A 12,766-nucleotide genomic window follows, 5' to 3' on the forward strand; every position below is an offset into this window, starting at 1 on the left:
AAGGAACTATTCTATTTAACAAACATTTGGTAAGTACCTACTATATCCAAGGATCTATGGGATTTAGTGGCACAAAAAGAACCAATCCTTCTTCTCAAGAAACTTCTACTGAGGAAATGCAGTATGTACACAGGATGTAAGTATACATATATATATATATATATATATATATATAATGATTTTTTAAAGGATCAAGTCCCAGCTAGAACTGTTTAGAAATTCTTCCCAGGTGAGGTTGTATCCAGGCTATGTTTTGGAAAACATCAGATTCTAAGAGGTAAAAGTGAGAAGGGCGTACACTGTAGACATAAGAGGAAATCTATGCAAAAGCATGGAGGTGGAAGATGTTATATTTTGTAATTGTAATATATTGTCATAGAGTTGGGAGAGCTGAGTTCTAGTGCAACTTTGACCATGAATTATCTATGTGACCTGGGTAATAGTGATAATAATAAATCATGTCACATGTAATGCTTTACTATTTGCACAGTACTTTCTTCCCCTCACCCCCCAAACCCTTACCTCTGTCTTAGAATCAATACTATGTTTTGGTTCCAAAGCAGAAGAGCAGTAAGAGTTAGATGATGGAGGTTAAGTGATTTGCCCAGGGTCACACAGCTAGAAGCATCTGAGGCTAGAGTTGAATCCAGGACTTCTTGTCTCTAGGTCTGCTTCTTAATCCACTGAGTTGCCTAGCTCTCTACTAAATAGCACTTTCTACAAATTATCTTATTTAATTATCTGGGTAAGTCACAATTTCTGTAGACCTAAGTTTTCTTGTCTGTAAAATAAGGAGTAGGAAACCTCTCAGGTCCTTTCCAAATGTGCAATTCCATGACTTTAGGACAGGAAATGAATATGGTAGCTTCATAACCCACAAACTTAACTTTTTATTCTCTAAGTATGTGTTTTATGGATCTTATACTCAGCTTAGCAATAAAACTTTGTTTATTTTAATAAGACAGAAAGAAATAAAATTCAACCAATACTTTTTGTATAGGGTTTGTTAAAGGGGCATTTCCCCAAACAATATAGTATGATTTTATTGTCCCTTTTGCTTCAGAATCAATGAACCTTTCCATAAGCAACACGTACTATGTGTCAGACACTGACCTAGATGAGGAAACAAACAAACAAACAAACAAAGCAAAGCAAAAAAAAAAAAACAAAGTAACAAAGAGAAAGGAAAGAAGAGGAAGAAAGAAGAAAGAAAGAAAGAAAGAAAGAAAGAAAGAAAGAAAGAAAGAAAGAAAGAAAGAAAGAAAGAAAGAAAGAAAGAAAGAAAGAAAGAAAGAAAGAAAGAAAGAAAGAAAGAAAGAAAGAAAGAAAGAAAGAAAGAAGGAAGGAAGGAAGGAAGAAAGGAAGGAAGGAAGAAAGAAAGAAAGAAAGAAAGAAAGAAAGAAAGAAAGAAAGAAAGAAAGAAAGAAAGAAAGAAAGAAAGAAAGAAAGAAAGAAAGAAAGAAAGAAAGAATAAAAGAAAGAAAGAAGGAAGGAAGGAAGGAAGGAAGAAAGAAAGGAAGAGAGGGAGGAAAGAAGAGAAGAAGGAAGTGCTCTGACTCTGCTATCACCCTAATACAAGCCTTCATCATCCTACCACTGAGCTGTTGCAATAGCTTGCTGGTTGTCTTTCTGCCATAACTCTCTCCTCATCCTACTTCATCCTACACTTTGTTTTCAGAATGATCTTCCTAGAGAGCAAATTTGAGCACATAACTCAATAAACTTCAGTGGCTCCCTATTACCTCTAGGATAAAATATAAAACTCTCTGTCCCTCCTCTGCCCCTACACCTTTCCTTATACTACCTTATACTTTCATTATACTACTTTTTTTTTTACCTTATACTACCCCACCCCCACTCTCCATCTCCATCTCCTCTTAGATCCAGTGAATTTTTTTTCCTTTTTGTTTCTTGTACAAAATACTCCATATGCTGACCTTGGGCAGTTTCATGAGTTGTGCTCCATACTTGGAATACTTTTCCTCCTAAGCTTCACCTCCTGTCTTTCTAGGCTCCCTTCAAATCCCAGCTAAAAAGTTCACCTTTAGGAAGCCTCTCCTGATCCCCCTTAATTCTAATGCTTTCTCTTTGTTGATTATTTCCAATTTATCCTATAAAGAGCTTATTTGTGCAGTTGATTGGATGTTGTCTCTCCCATTAGACTGTGAACTCCTTGAAGACAGGAACTGTCTTTTATGTTTCTTTGTGTCCCTAGAACTTAGCACAGTGCCTGGCAAATAGTAGATGCTTTATCAATATTTTTGGCTAATTGAAAGGAAAATATATTTTTCAGAAATGGCCAAGGAGAGAATTTGTTTTGCTTAATTATGAATATTTACAAGAAGAATCTTATTTTTATTTTTACTCAGCAGTGGAAAGGGGCACAATGTGATTCAAATTATAAATGCTTGTAAAAAGAAATACATTTTTACAAATGTGAGTAACTTCTCCAGAAAGTGAGTCAATCAGAGTAGCTTATTGAAATGGGCAAAGAGGAGCTCAAGGTTGAAAGCCACTGCTTTCCCTCTGTGTGAGCTAAGTTCCCTCTATCTTTCCTTAGTTGTTGTTCAGTTATTTCAGTTATGATCAACCTTTTGTTGCCCCATTTGTTTTGTTTTGGGTTTTTTGGCAAAGATACTATAGTGGTTTGCTATTGCTTCTCAAGCTCATTTTACAAATGAGAAAACCAAAGCAAACAGGGTTAAGTGACTTGCCCAGGCTCACACAGCTAATAAGTGGATTTGAACTTGCCTCTTCCTGATTCCAGTCTCTGGACCCTATTCATTTTGCCACCTAGCTGTTCATCTTTCCTTACATCACCAAATGTTTTGAATAATAATATGAAAGATTCAGTGACTTAACCCATTGATTCCTATGTTGCAGGCTTGGTTACTATAAAGAAAAGTACATAGATACAAAGAGATGGATTTAGCCGGAGAAGTTAGTGCAAGTTACAAGAAGGGAATAATGCCATTGAGGATTTTTTGGCAAAGAGAAATACAAAATTACATCTTCCATATAGATTGATCAAGACTAGGCAGAAATTGGTTAAAAGGAAATGTGTGGTGTAATGGAAAGAAATTAGACTGAGTCAGAAGATCTGAGTTCAAGTTCCATCTTGAACCATGACTTGTATAACTAATGGAGTCAATAACTTTGTTTCAGTCTTTTTCTGATCTGTAAAATGAAGGAGTTGCACAAGATCTCTAAGATCCCTTCCAACTCTTAATCTCCTATTCTTTGACCTGTAATTTATATACTCGTACATATTAGCGTTACTATGTCAACCAGTATTTCTCTTCTCAACTGACACATGCTCACTCTGCATCCCTAGACAAGTCAATTAAATTCTGGGTTCTGCAGACAACTCTTTAAGATGAAAGATTACAAAGAAGCTGTCAACCTGCTTTGGAAGAGGGACTTTTTTTGTAAAGAAAATCATGCCAGTAACATCATAGGTCCAATTCTTCTCCTTCTAAGTTTAAAGATAGAATAAGAAAGTAGTTGTGAGAGGAGGTCAGACATGTGAGGGGAAACTAAAGTTCAGACATGCTTTATTCCATATTATTCTCTACTGTACACTGCACACTCTAGCCAAATTAGACTTATTTCTGTCCTCTCTGAATATGCCCACATTTTCCTGATTCTGTGGCTTCACTCACCTCTTCCCTATCTCTCTTTCTTCACTCACAGAAATTTGAAAGACTACTAGATTTAGAGTCAGAGAACCTGGGTTCAAATCCCAGCTCTGACCTTGTTCTAGCTAGGTAACATTGCATCAGTTATTTAACTTCTTTAATTCTCAGTTTCCTCATCTGTAAAATATGGGAATTGGACTAAAAACCCTTGAAGATTCCTTCTGACTTTCCATCTATGATCATATGGTCTATGCTTTAAAGTCTAACTAAAACACTGCCTCATCCAAGATGTCTTCCCTGACCTTCCCCATTGTTGATGACTTTTTCTCCCTCACACTTGACAGGGCACTTGGTTGAGAGTACAAAAGAACTTCCTTTAGAATCACAGAAGCTCAGAATTGATCAAATATATGGAGAACTGAATCAAATATATAAATATGCAAGTTATTCCCCAAATGATAAATGATCAAAGGATATGAAGAGGCAGTAAGATGAAGAAATTAATATGAAAAACATCATCCAAATCATTATTAATTTAAGAAATACAAATTAAAACAACTCTGAGAGGCTACTTCACACCTAGCATGCTGGCTAATAGGACAAAAAAAGAAAAATGATAAATATTGCAGGGGATATGGTAAAATTGAGATACTAATACATTGTTTGCAGACCTTCAAACTATTAAAATCATTCTGGAGAAAATTTGGAACCATGTCCAAAAGGCCATGAAACTCTATAGACTCTTTGACCTAGCATTACTACTACTACAAGGTCTATGGCCCAAAGAGATCAAAGATAGATCTACTTGTTCAAAAATACTTATAGTAACTCTTTTTGTGGTGACAAAGAATTGGAAACTTGAAACGATATCCACTGGGGAATGGCTGAACAAGTTATGATATGTGATTGTGATGGAATACCATTTTGCCATATGAAATGATGAATAGGACAATCACGAAAAACTTGGAAAGACATATATGAAATGATGCAAAATGAAGTGAGCAGAACCAGGAAGACATTGTGCACAATATCAACAATAATGTACGATGATCAACTGCGAATGATTTTACTAGTATCAGCAATGCAAGGATCCAGGACAACTCTAAGGGACTCATGTAAAAAAAGGCTTTCCACTGCTATAGAGGGGTCTGACAGAGTCTGAATGCAGACTGAAGCATACCATTTTCCACTTTATTTCCTTCATGAATTTTGTTCTTATATAAGTGATATGTATCTTTCATAGCATGACAAATATGGAAACACGTGTTACATTATAGCACATGTATAACCTAAATCATATTACCTGCCATATTAAGAAGAGGCTAAGAGAGGAAAGGAGAGAGTATGGATTGTAAAATGTCAAAACCCAATTATTAAAAATTGTTTCTATGTGAAAATAAAATAAGATGTTTAAAATAAAAAGCTTGGAGTTGGAAACAGACTCAAAAGGGCAGGTATGTGGTGTAGTGGATAGAGTATTGGACCTGGAGTCAGGAAGAGCTGAGTTCAAATCCAACTTGAGATACTAAACTAGCTGTGTGGTTATAGGCAACTCTGCCTCAGTTGAGGATAATGATAGGATCTGCCTCCCAAAGTTGTTGTGAGACTAAAATAAGATAATTGTAAAGTACTTTGCAAACCTTAAGATCATATGAATTATGAGTTATTTTGCTTCTCTATAGTGCATTTATAATGTGACATTATATTCTCTGACTTGCCTATGAGATCTATAAGGGCTGAACTATAGAATTTCATAAGTGTTTGTTTAATGTATGATTGAGTGAGTGAATGAATTTGAATGATTTGTGGGGAAGCTCAAGATAGCCAAACCAACAGGAACTGTGATCACCATGGGGGAAACGTTCTCCTTGTCTAGAGATTTCATGTCCTTATGACCCAGAGGGATCTGCTTTTAGTGATTCTCAGCAAATAAAAGCTTTCTTAGAGTTACACATTTATACCAAACTGAGCAAAACTCCCCCAAATTTGGCCCAGGGTTCATCAACCTTATGGCAATTCTGGGCCAAGTTTCAGGTTCACAGAAGAAGCCAAACTTAACTGGAAAGTTTTGCTTTGCTTTCAAATTTTCTTCAATGTTTTTCACAGCTTGTCTCCTGCCACATTATTATTTCAATTCTACACCTCAAGTGGGGAAAATGTATAATATGCTAATATTTACATTGTAGACACTTTAATAATATTTCATTTCTGCATAAGCATTGCCAAGGTAGTCAGGCCAACTTTATATTTATAAAGTCTTGAAGATATAAATCTAAATGAAAACCCTTCATAAAATGATATATTAATATTTCCTTTACTTACCTCATTGGGTTATTATGAGAACCAACAGTATTTTTCTTCAGCATCCTTGGAGTGCCTTGGAAAAAGGCTTATCAAGGTAAATCCAAAGATGATTATTTCTAGCTCTTCCCTATTACTTCCTCCCCTCCCCCATCTGCCCTCTATTTTGGCATATTTTCCTCACATTCTGTCCCACATTTGGCCCTCAGTCAGTTGAAAGCTGTGCAAGTTGTTCTCTCGTTCCCATCTGAATTTTAGCTTAGCTATGGAACTGTTTTCCATGTGCTCTTAATCATTTGGCCATGTGTTACAAGATTAAAGGGACAATGTATTTTGCCTGAACAGGCTTTTCATGCATGCAAGGGGCCTGGTGAGGTAGAGAAGGTCTTTGGGATTTCAGTGGGAAAGCCATATTCATACAGGTACCCCCCACACTCCTACCTGCTGAAAACACTACACCATTATCATCCAAGTTACAGGGGTGTCATTTTCCAGCTACACAAAGGTATAGTCTCATTACCTTACATTTCAAAAGAGAATTAGTACAGAGGAAGATGCAACCACTTGGTGATATTCAGAGACAAAGTAGCAGAATGTGACTAAGTTCAGAAATGGAGCTTCTTACTACCTGAAAAAATTCAATTCAATTGATATTTAGAAGGCTCTATTATGGGCAAGGTGCTCTAGATATCAAAGGGGATTTATATCTATTTAATATTTATACCTATTTCAATATCTAATATCTGTTATCTATCTATCTATCTATCTATCTATCTATCTATCTATCTATCTATCTATCTATCTATCTGTCTGTCTACCTGTCTATCTGTCTGTCTGCCTGTCTGCCTGTCTGTCTACCTATCTGTCTGTCTGTCTGTCTGTCTATCTATCTATCTACCTACCTACCTACCTACTTACTTATTTATTATTAAATTCCTATTCAGCCTTTAAAGTCCAACTTCAACTTAAGCATTATCTCCTCCAGAGACTTTCTCCAACCCCATAGTCAAGGGCTATTCACTCCTTGAACCTCACTGTTTGGACCTCTCTGATGAGCTTGATATTATTTTATCCTACAATATATTTGTCACATTCACCTACCAGACGGTAAGCTCCATGAGAGAAAAAAAAATGTCTTATCTAAATTTTGTATCTTCTCCCATCACCTAGCACAGTCCTCTGACCAATAATTATTTAATAAATGTTAGTTGAACTGAATTGGAAACTAAGGCAAATAAGGCTTTACCTTATTTGTTTTTATTTTATTTTATTCTTAGCTTCTACCTGGGAAGAACTTATACTCTAATGGGAAGTTATCTCAAGACCTCACTAGATCAATAATCAGTTTTAAAATAGAACGTATACCCTTTGGTCCATTGATATTACTACTAAGCCTGTAGTCCAAAGAGATCAAAGAAAGAGGGAAAAACTATATATTAAAATATATTTAAACCACCTCATTTTTGTGGTGCCAAAGAAATGGATGCTGATATGGTTTCCATCAATTGGGGAATTGCTGGATAAGTAATGTTGTATGAATGCGATTGGGTCATTTATTGCTCTGTTGGAAATGATAAAGAAGATGGTTTCAGAAAACTAGGAGGAACTGCATATTCAAAGTAACAATATTATAAAGACAAAAATCTTTGTAAGATTTAGGAACTCTGTTCAACACTATGACCAACCACAATTCCAGAGGAGTCACCAGTTTCTGATGAGTTCATAACTGCTGACTTCACAGGATTCCATGTGGAAGTGATGGTGAAGATTGAGAATGTGGAACACATTCTTGTATTGAACAATGGATTAAAAGTCACGGTCATATTTCAATCATTATGAGATACATAGGAGAAAAAGACTTTCATAGTCTATTACAGGATTAGGACTTTGTGGAATGAGCAACAAAGAGTACCCATATTTGGCATACATCAAAGCAAGCAACTCCTAAGGGAGTTAATTGTGTCGGCCATGGAGGTGGACATGGGGCTTTGGTATTATCTAGATTCACTAAATATCACTGGAGTGTTAGCTAGCATTCATTAGAATTCATGCCAGTCCATTTAAAATACTAATAGGATATTGTCAATATCAAGGTGGTACCCAGTACCTCTTTCCTTTTAGCATCCTGCAGAATAGAAGGAAATGGTAGCACCCAAATCAAGATTTCTTGGAAATATAGAGTGCCTTGATGACCTCATTGTTTTTGAAAAAGCACTAGGAAGAACATTAATAGGAAGTAATTGATATATTAGGACAGCTAGAGGAAGTTAGTCTGAAACTATCAACTGACAATTGTATGAAGAGGCAAAGAATATCATGCCCTAAATCAGCACCACATACACATAAGCATCATCATAACAAATCCTTCATTTAATGCATTAAGCAAGAGCAGCAATGATAGACACTTTGCATTTATTGTTCTGTGGAATATACTCTATTGATATGAATGGAGGATTATCTATTGTGGGGAATTCCAGAAAAGGGGGGGAATTTTTTTTAAACCCTTACCTTCCATCTTGGTTCCAAGGCAGAAGAGTGTTAAGGGCTAGGCAATGGGGGTCAAGTGACTTGCCCAGGGTCACACAGCTAGGAAGTGGCTGAAACCAGATTTGAACTAGAACCTCCCATCTCTAGGCCTGGCTCTCAATCCACTGAGCTATCCAGCTGCCCCCAAGGAAGAAAATTTTTAAAAACTGAATGGAAAGGGGGCAGCTGGGTAGCTCAGTGGATTGAGAGCCAGGCCCAAGTCATTTAACCCCCCATTGGCTAGCCTTTACTACTCTTCTGCCTTGGAACCAATACCCAGTATTGATTCCAAGATGGAAGGTAAGGGTTTAAAAAAACTGAATGGAAAGGGGGAAACCTAGATGGCTCTGTGGATTGAGAGCCAGGCCTAGAGATGGGAGGTCCTGGGTTCAAATCTGGCCTCAGATGCTTCCCAGCTTTGTGACCCTGGGCAAGTCACTTAACCCCCATTGCCTAGCTCTTGCCACTCTTCTGCCTCAGAAACAATATACAATATTGATTCTAAGATGGAAGATTAGGATTTTTTAAAAATCTGAATGGAAGCTCCCATATATGGAAACCTATGAGAACAATGGTGTGTGATGCTAGGCTATGAGCATTGTTCTCAGGGGCAGTGAGTCCACCTTTACTCTGCTACTGACAGATCTTGTAAATTTCCTTTCAATAGGCTCAAAAGCAAAATCGTAGGTGTACTCTTGAATAACCTCAGAAATTGCTAAAATTACAGATTTCACTAATCCAAACAGTGTCTATCCCTAAATGAAGTGGAGATATCTCTTTTCTCATGAACTAGTTTCCCCTCTTTCAATTTCCAACTACAGACTTTTGACTTTGAGTGCATGTAATTTACTAGCTGAATTAAGTAATAAATAAATATAAATAGACATTTAAACAAAGTGTAGAAATTGCAGTGGAGTTCAGAGTCACCTCTGGGTTCAGGGAAAGCAGAGCTGCTAACAATACTTCTCTATCCGCCACTGTAAATCATTACATCTGCTGCTTTAGCTTGGTCGTAACTCCAACCCACTCCTCTGCCACTTGTCCATATTCTCTCTCCTCTTTATAATTCACATACTCACAGGCTTGTCTTTTACTCTTTCCTCACAGTCTTCTCAAATGATATCTCTAGAGTTGAGAGAAAGTCCCTTTCTAAAAATTTCTGCAACGTGGAAACAAACTAAATAAACTGGGCTCTCCAGAACTAATTTCTCCTTACATTATCTGTTAACAGGGTAAACCATGCCTTCTCTCTCCTTCAGAAAAATCTTCCAAGGTCTCCATTGTAGAATTTAAGGCACAGCATCAGTCTCTGCAGATATTGCCTCTGTTTTAGAGAATGTCAAAAGATCTAGCATATTAGGTAGATTTATGAGGGAACCTGAACCCGAGTCAAGGAGATGAATAATTTCTAATGGGTTGCTATATGCATCACATATGCAGAAGGACTATTCACATCAATTAAATCATAGGATCATCACAGTATCAAAATGACATAACACATTTCTATAGTGCTTGGATGTTTGCGAAATGCTTTCCTCACCAACCCTGTGAAATAGTTTTAGAATTTTCATTGCCATTTTATAGTTGAAAAAACTAAGACCCCAGTCAGGTGAAGGGAACTTGATCAAGCTCAGAAAGCAAGCACGGAATCCTTGATTTGAATTCAAGCCATAAGTTTGCCAGAATCTTTGCCAGGAAAACTCACTGGATGAGCCATATCCTAGATGAGGAATTTGGCATGTTTGGTTAGATTAGATGAGTTGAGACTACTCGGTGGTGGGTGGTGGGAGGGCGGTACAGTGGGTCCTAGAATCCAGAATCAGAGTAGATGTGGGTGAAACTTTGAATTGGAGGGGAACCCAAAGGAAATGGGACAGGAGGAGCCAATATGAAAGCACTAGAAACCCGAGTCAGCACTTAGTCATGAAACTATAGTGGGAGGGTGCCAAAGCAAATTTGAATGACTCCCTAGTTGTGCATAAGGGCTGAGTTCACTGTGAGTAAGTTGTTCAGCCATTGTCATTTGAGGCAGAAGTGCAATAATAGAAATACACGACTTTGATATACGCCAAAATGAAATGGCATTCAAGGAATGAAGTACAGTAAGTATATTTGGGAAAATACTATCTATTACAGAACAATGGAAGATCATCTGATCACTCTACTCAAACTCTCAAAAATCATTCATTTTCAAAGTGATTTGGGCTCCTAAAGACTGAAAAGAAAAAAATTCAGTGGAAAGTGGCTAAAGTCAATCAGATTATTATTGTGTGGTTTTTATCCTTCTTTCTGTCTTTCTGTCCTGGTTTTCTTTGGGTAAATATTAAAATACACTGGGCAGACTCATTTTCTTAGGATATATATACATATACATGAATCTTAATGATAACCTTATGAATGAGAAAAGCTTTAAAGTTCACAAAACACTTCACATAGATTAACTCATCATAATCACTAATAATCTCATTATATCATGTTCATTACATGTATATATGTAATGTATGTATGTATGTATATGCACATGTGATTTCTATTGGACTGTAAAAAAACAATAATTCAATTTTATTTATACTAATATATTACATATATATGACTTATTACATGTGCATATATATGAGTACAAACATGCAATTTACTTTCCCAAAGGGGCTACTTGCAAATCCTCACACACAATATTCCATCTTTGGATTTCTAGACTTATTGCCTTTGTTCAAACTATCCCACATAGCTGTAATGCACTCCTTCCTTAGCTCTGGTTTTTCAAATCTCTGCCTCCCTTCAAAATATAGCTCATATGTAGACCTTCTAATTTCCTCAACTGTGAGTGGTGTGGAGGTGGCAACAAATGGCAGTGTTTACTTTCTGTATATTTTATATTTATGGATATATATACACACATATATAATTTATTCCATAGAATATAAACTCCTTGAGGACAGGGATTAATTTGTTTTTATCTCTGTATCTATAGCACCTAAACCAGCAAAAGACAACTCATGTTGTCCTATTAGTTCACACATAGGTTCCACCAAAAGAGCTGAATCCTTTTCTTGCCTTTTCTTATAATCAGAAAAAAAATTCCCATGGAGCTCTGGGGTTCTCATTCCTGTTGCCTAGTCACCTATGCTAACATGCTTCTCAATTTCTTAGATGTAATTTGTTGGAGCCTTTTCACTCTTAACATGTTCCTTTCTCTTGCCCTCCATCTGACACTAATTTTCATTTCTTTGGAGACAAGTCTTATACTATCACCAGTGGAATATTGGTATTAAAAATAAATATTTTCGTTTTTTAGTTTCTAGGAGAAGTTTGGGATCATTAACTTTGTGAATATACACACATTTTAAATCTAGAATTTCATATTATAATAATTGCCTACCAAAGATTTTACTGTTACTGGAATTGAGTTATTTTTTAAGTCCCATAAAGTAGTTTAAAAGCAATTTTCCTCCTCTAAAAGGAGGTGTAGGGTGAGAACAAGTTTAGAGAAGAGATTGATCCCAAACCTTGGATTTATATAAAACATTCATTAATCATTTATTATGTGCAGGGAATTTGTGGATTAGGAACGAAGTTGAGACCAGGGTAAACGTAATGAAGGGAGAGGTTGCTAGTTTTGTGGAAGCTTTAGGAAATGAGGAAGACAGAGTTCATTGTTCCACCATGTTAACAAAGACTCAAACCATCAAATCTATACCACAGATCATTTTCTCTCCATTATTGTCCAAATTCCACTTGAAAACTGTTTATTTATGTACACATCTAGAATTAAAACATTAAAAGATATTTTCTACTAATATCAGGTATCAAAATGTTCATCTATAGCAACAGCAATAGCCTACATCCTTTGATAATTAATAGAAAATTTCTCCTTAACACAAAATCACACTTTCTGCTTTTTCCATCATTAACTGCTCCGTATGAAAAGGGCCTTAAAGAGACTACTTTACACCTAATTTGCACGATTGATATGATAATCAAATGAGATTACCAAATGAAAGCACTTTGGAAATGAAAGTGTTATAAACCTGATTTAGTTTTCTAGTTTTGTGTATATTTGTTCAGCTGTCTATATATATTCAAGTGCATTGCTTGTGTTTTGCCAAGTGAAGGGGATGATGTCCTGGAGAATGGAGTTGTCATCAGCTTCTTGTCTCCTCATTCTCTCTCTGTCACTGAACAGACTTTCAAATATTGACCTATAAAAGAGGTAAATAAAATGGGGAAGGAGCTTGTTGTTGTTGATGTTCATTGGTTTTAATCCTGTCCAATTCTTCCTGACCCCATCTATCTGGGGTTTT

This window comes from Monodelphis domestica, chromosome 7, assembly GCF_027887165.1.
Source record: "Monodelphis domestica isolate mMonDom1 chromosome 7, mMonDom1.pri, whole genome shotgun sequence".
Taxonomy (NCBI): Eukaryota; Metazoa; Chordata; class Mammalia; order Didelphimorphia; family Didelphidae; genus Monodelphis; species Monodelphis domestica.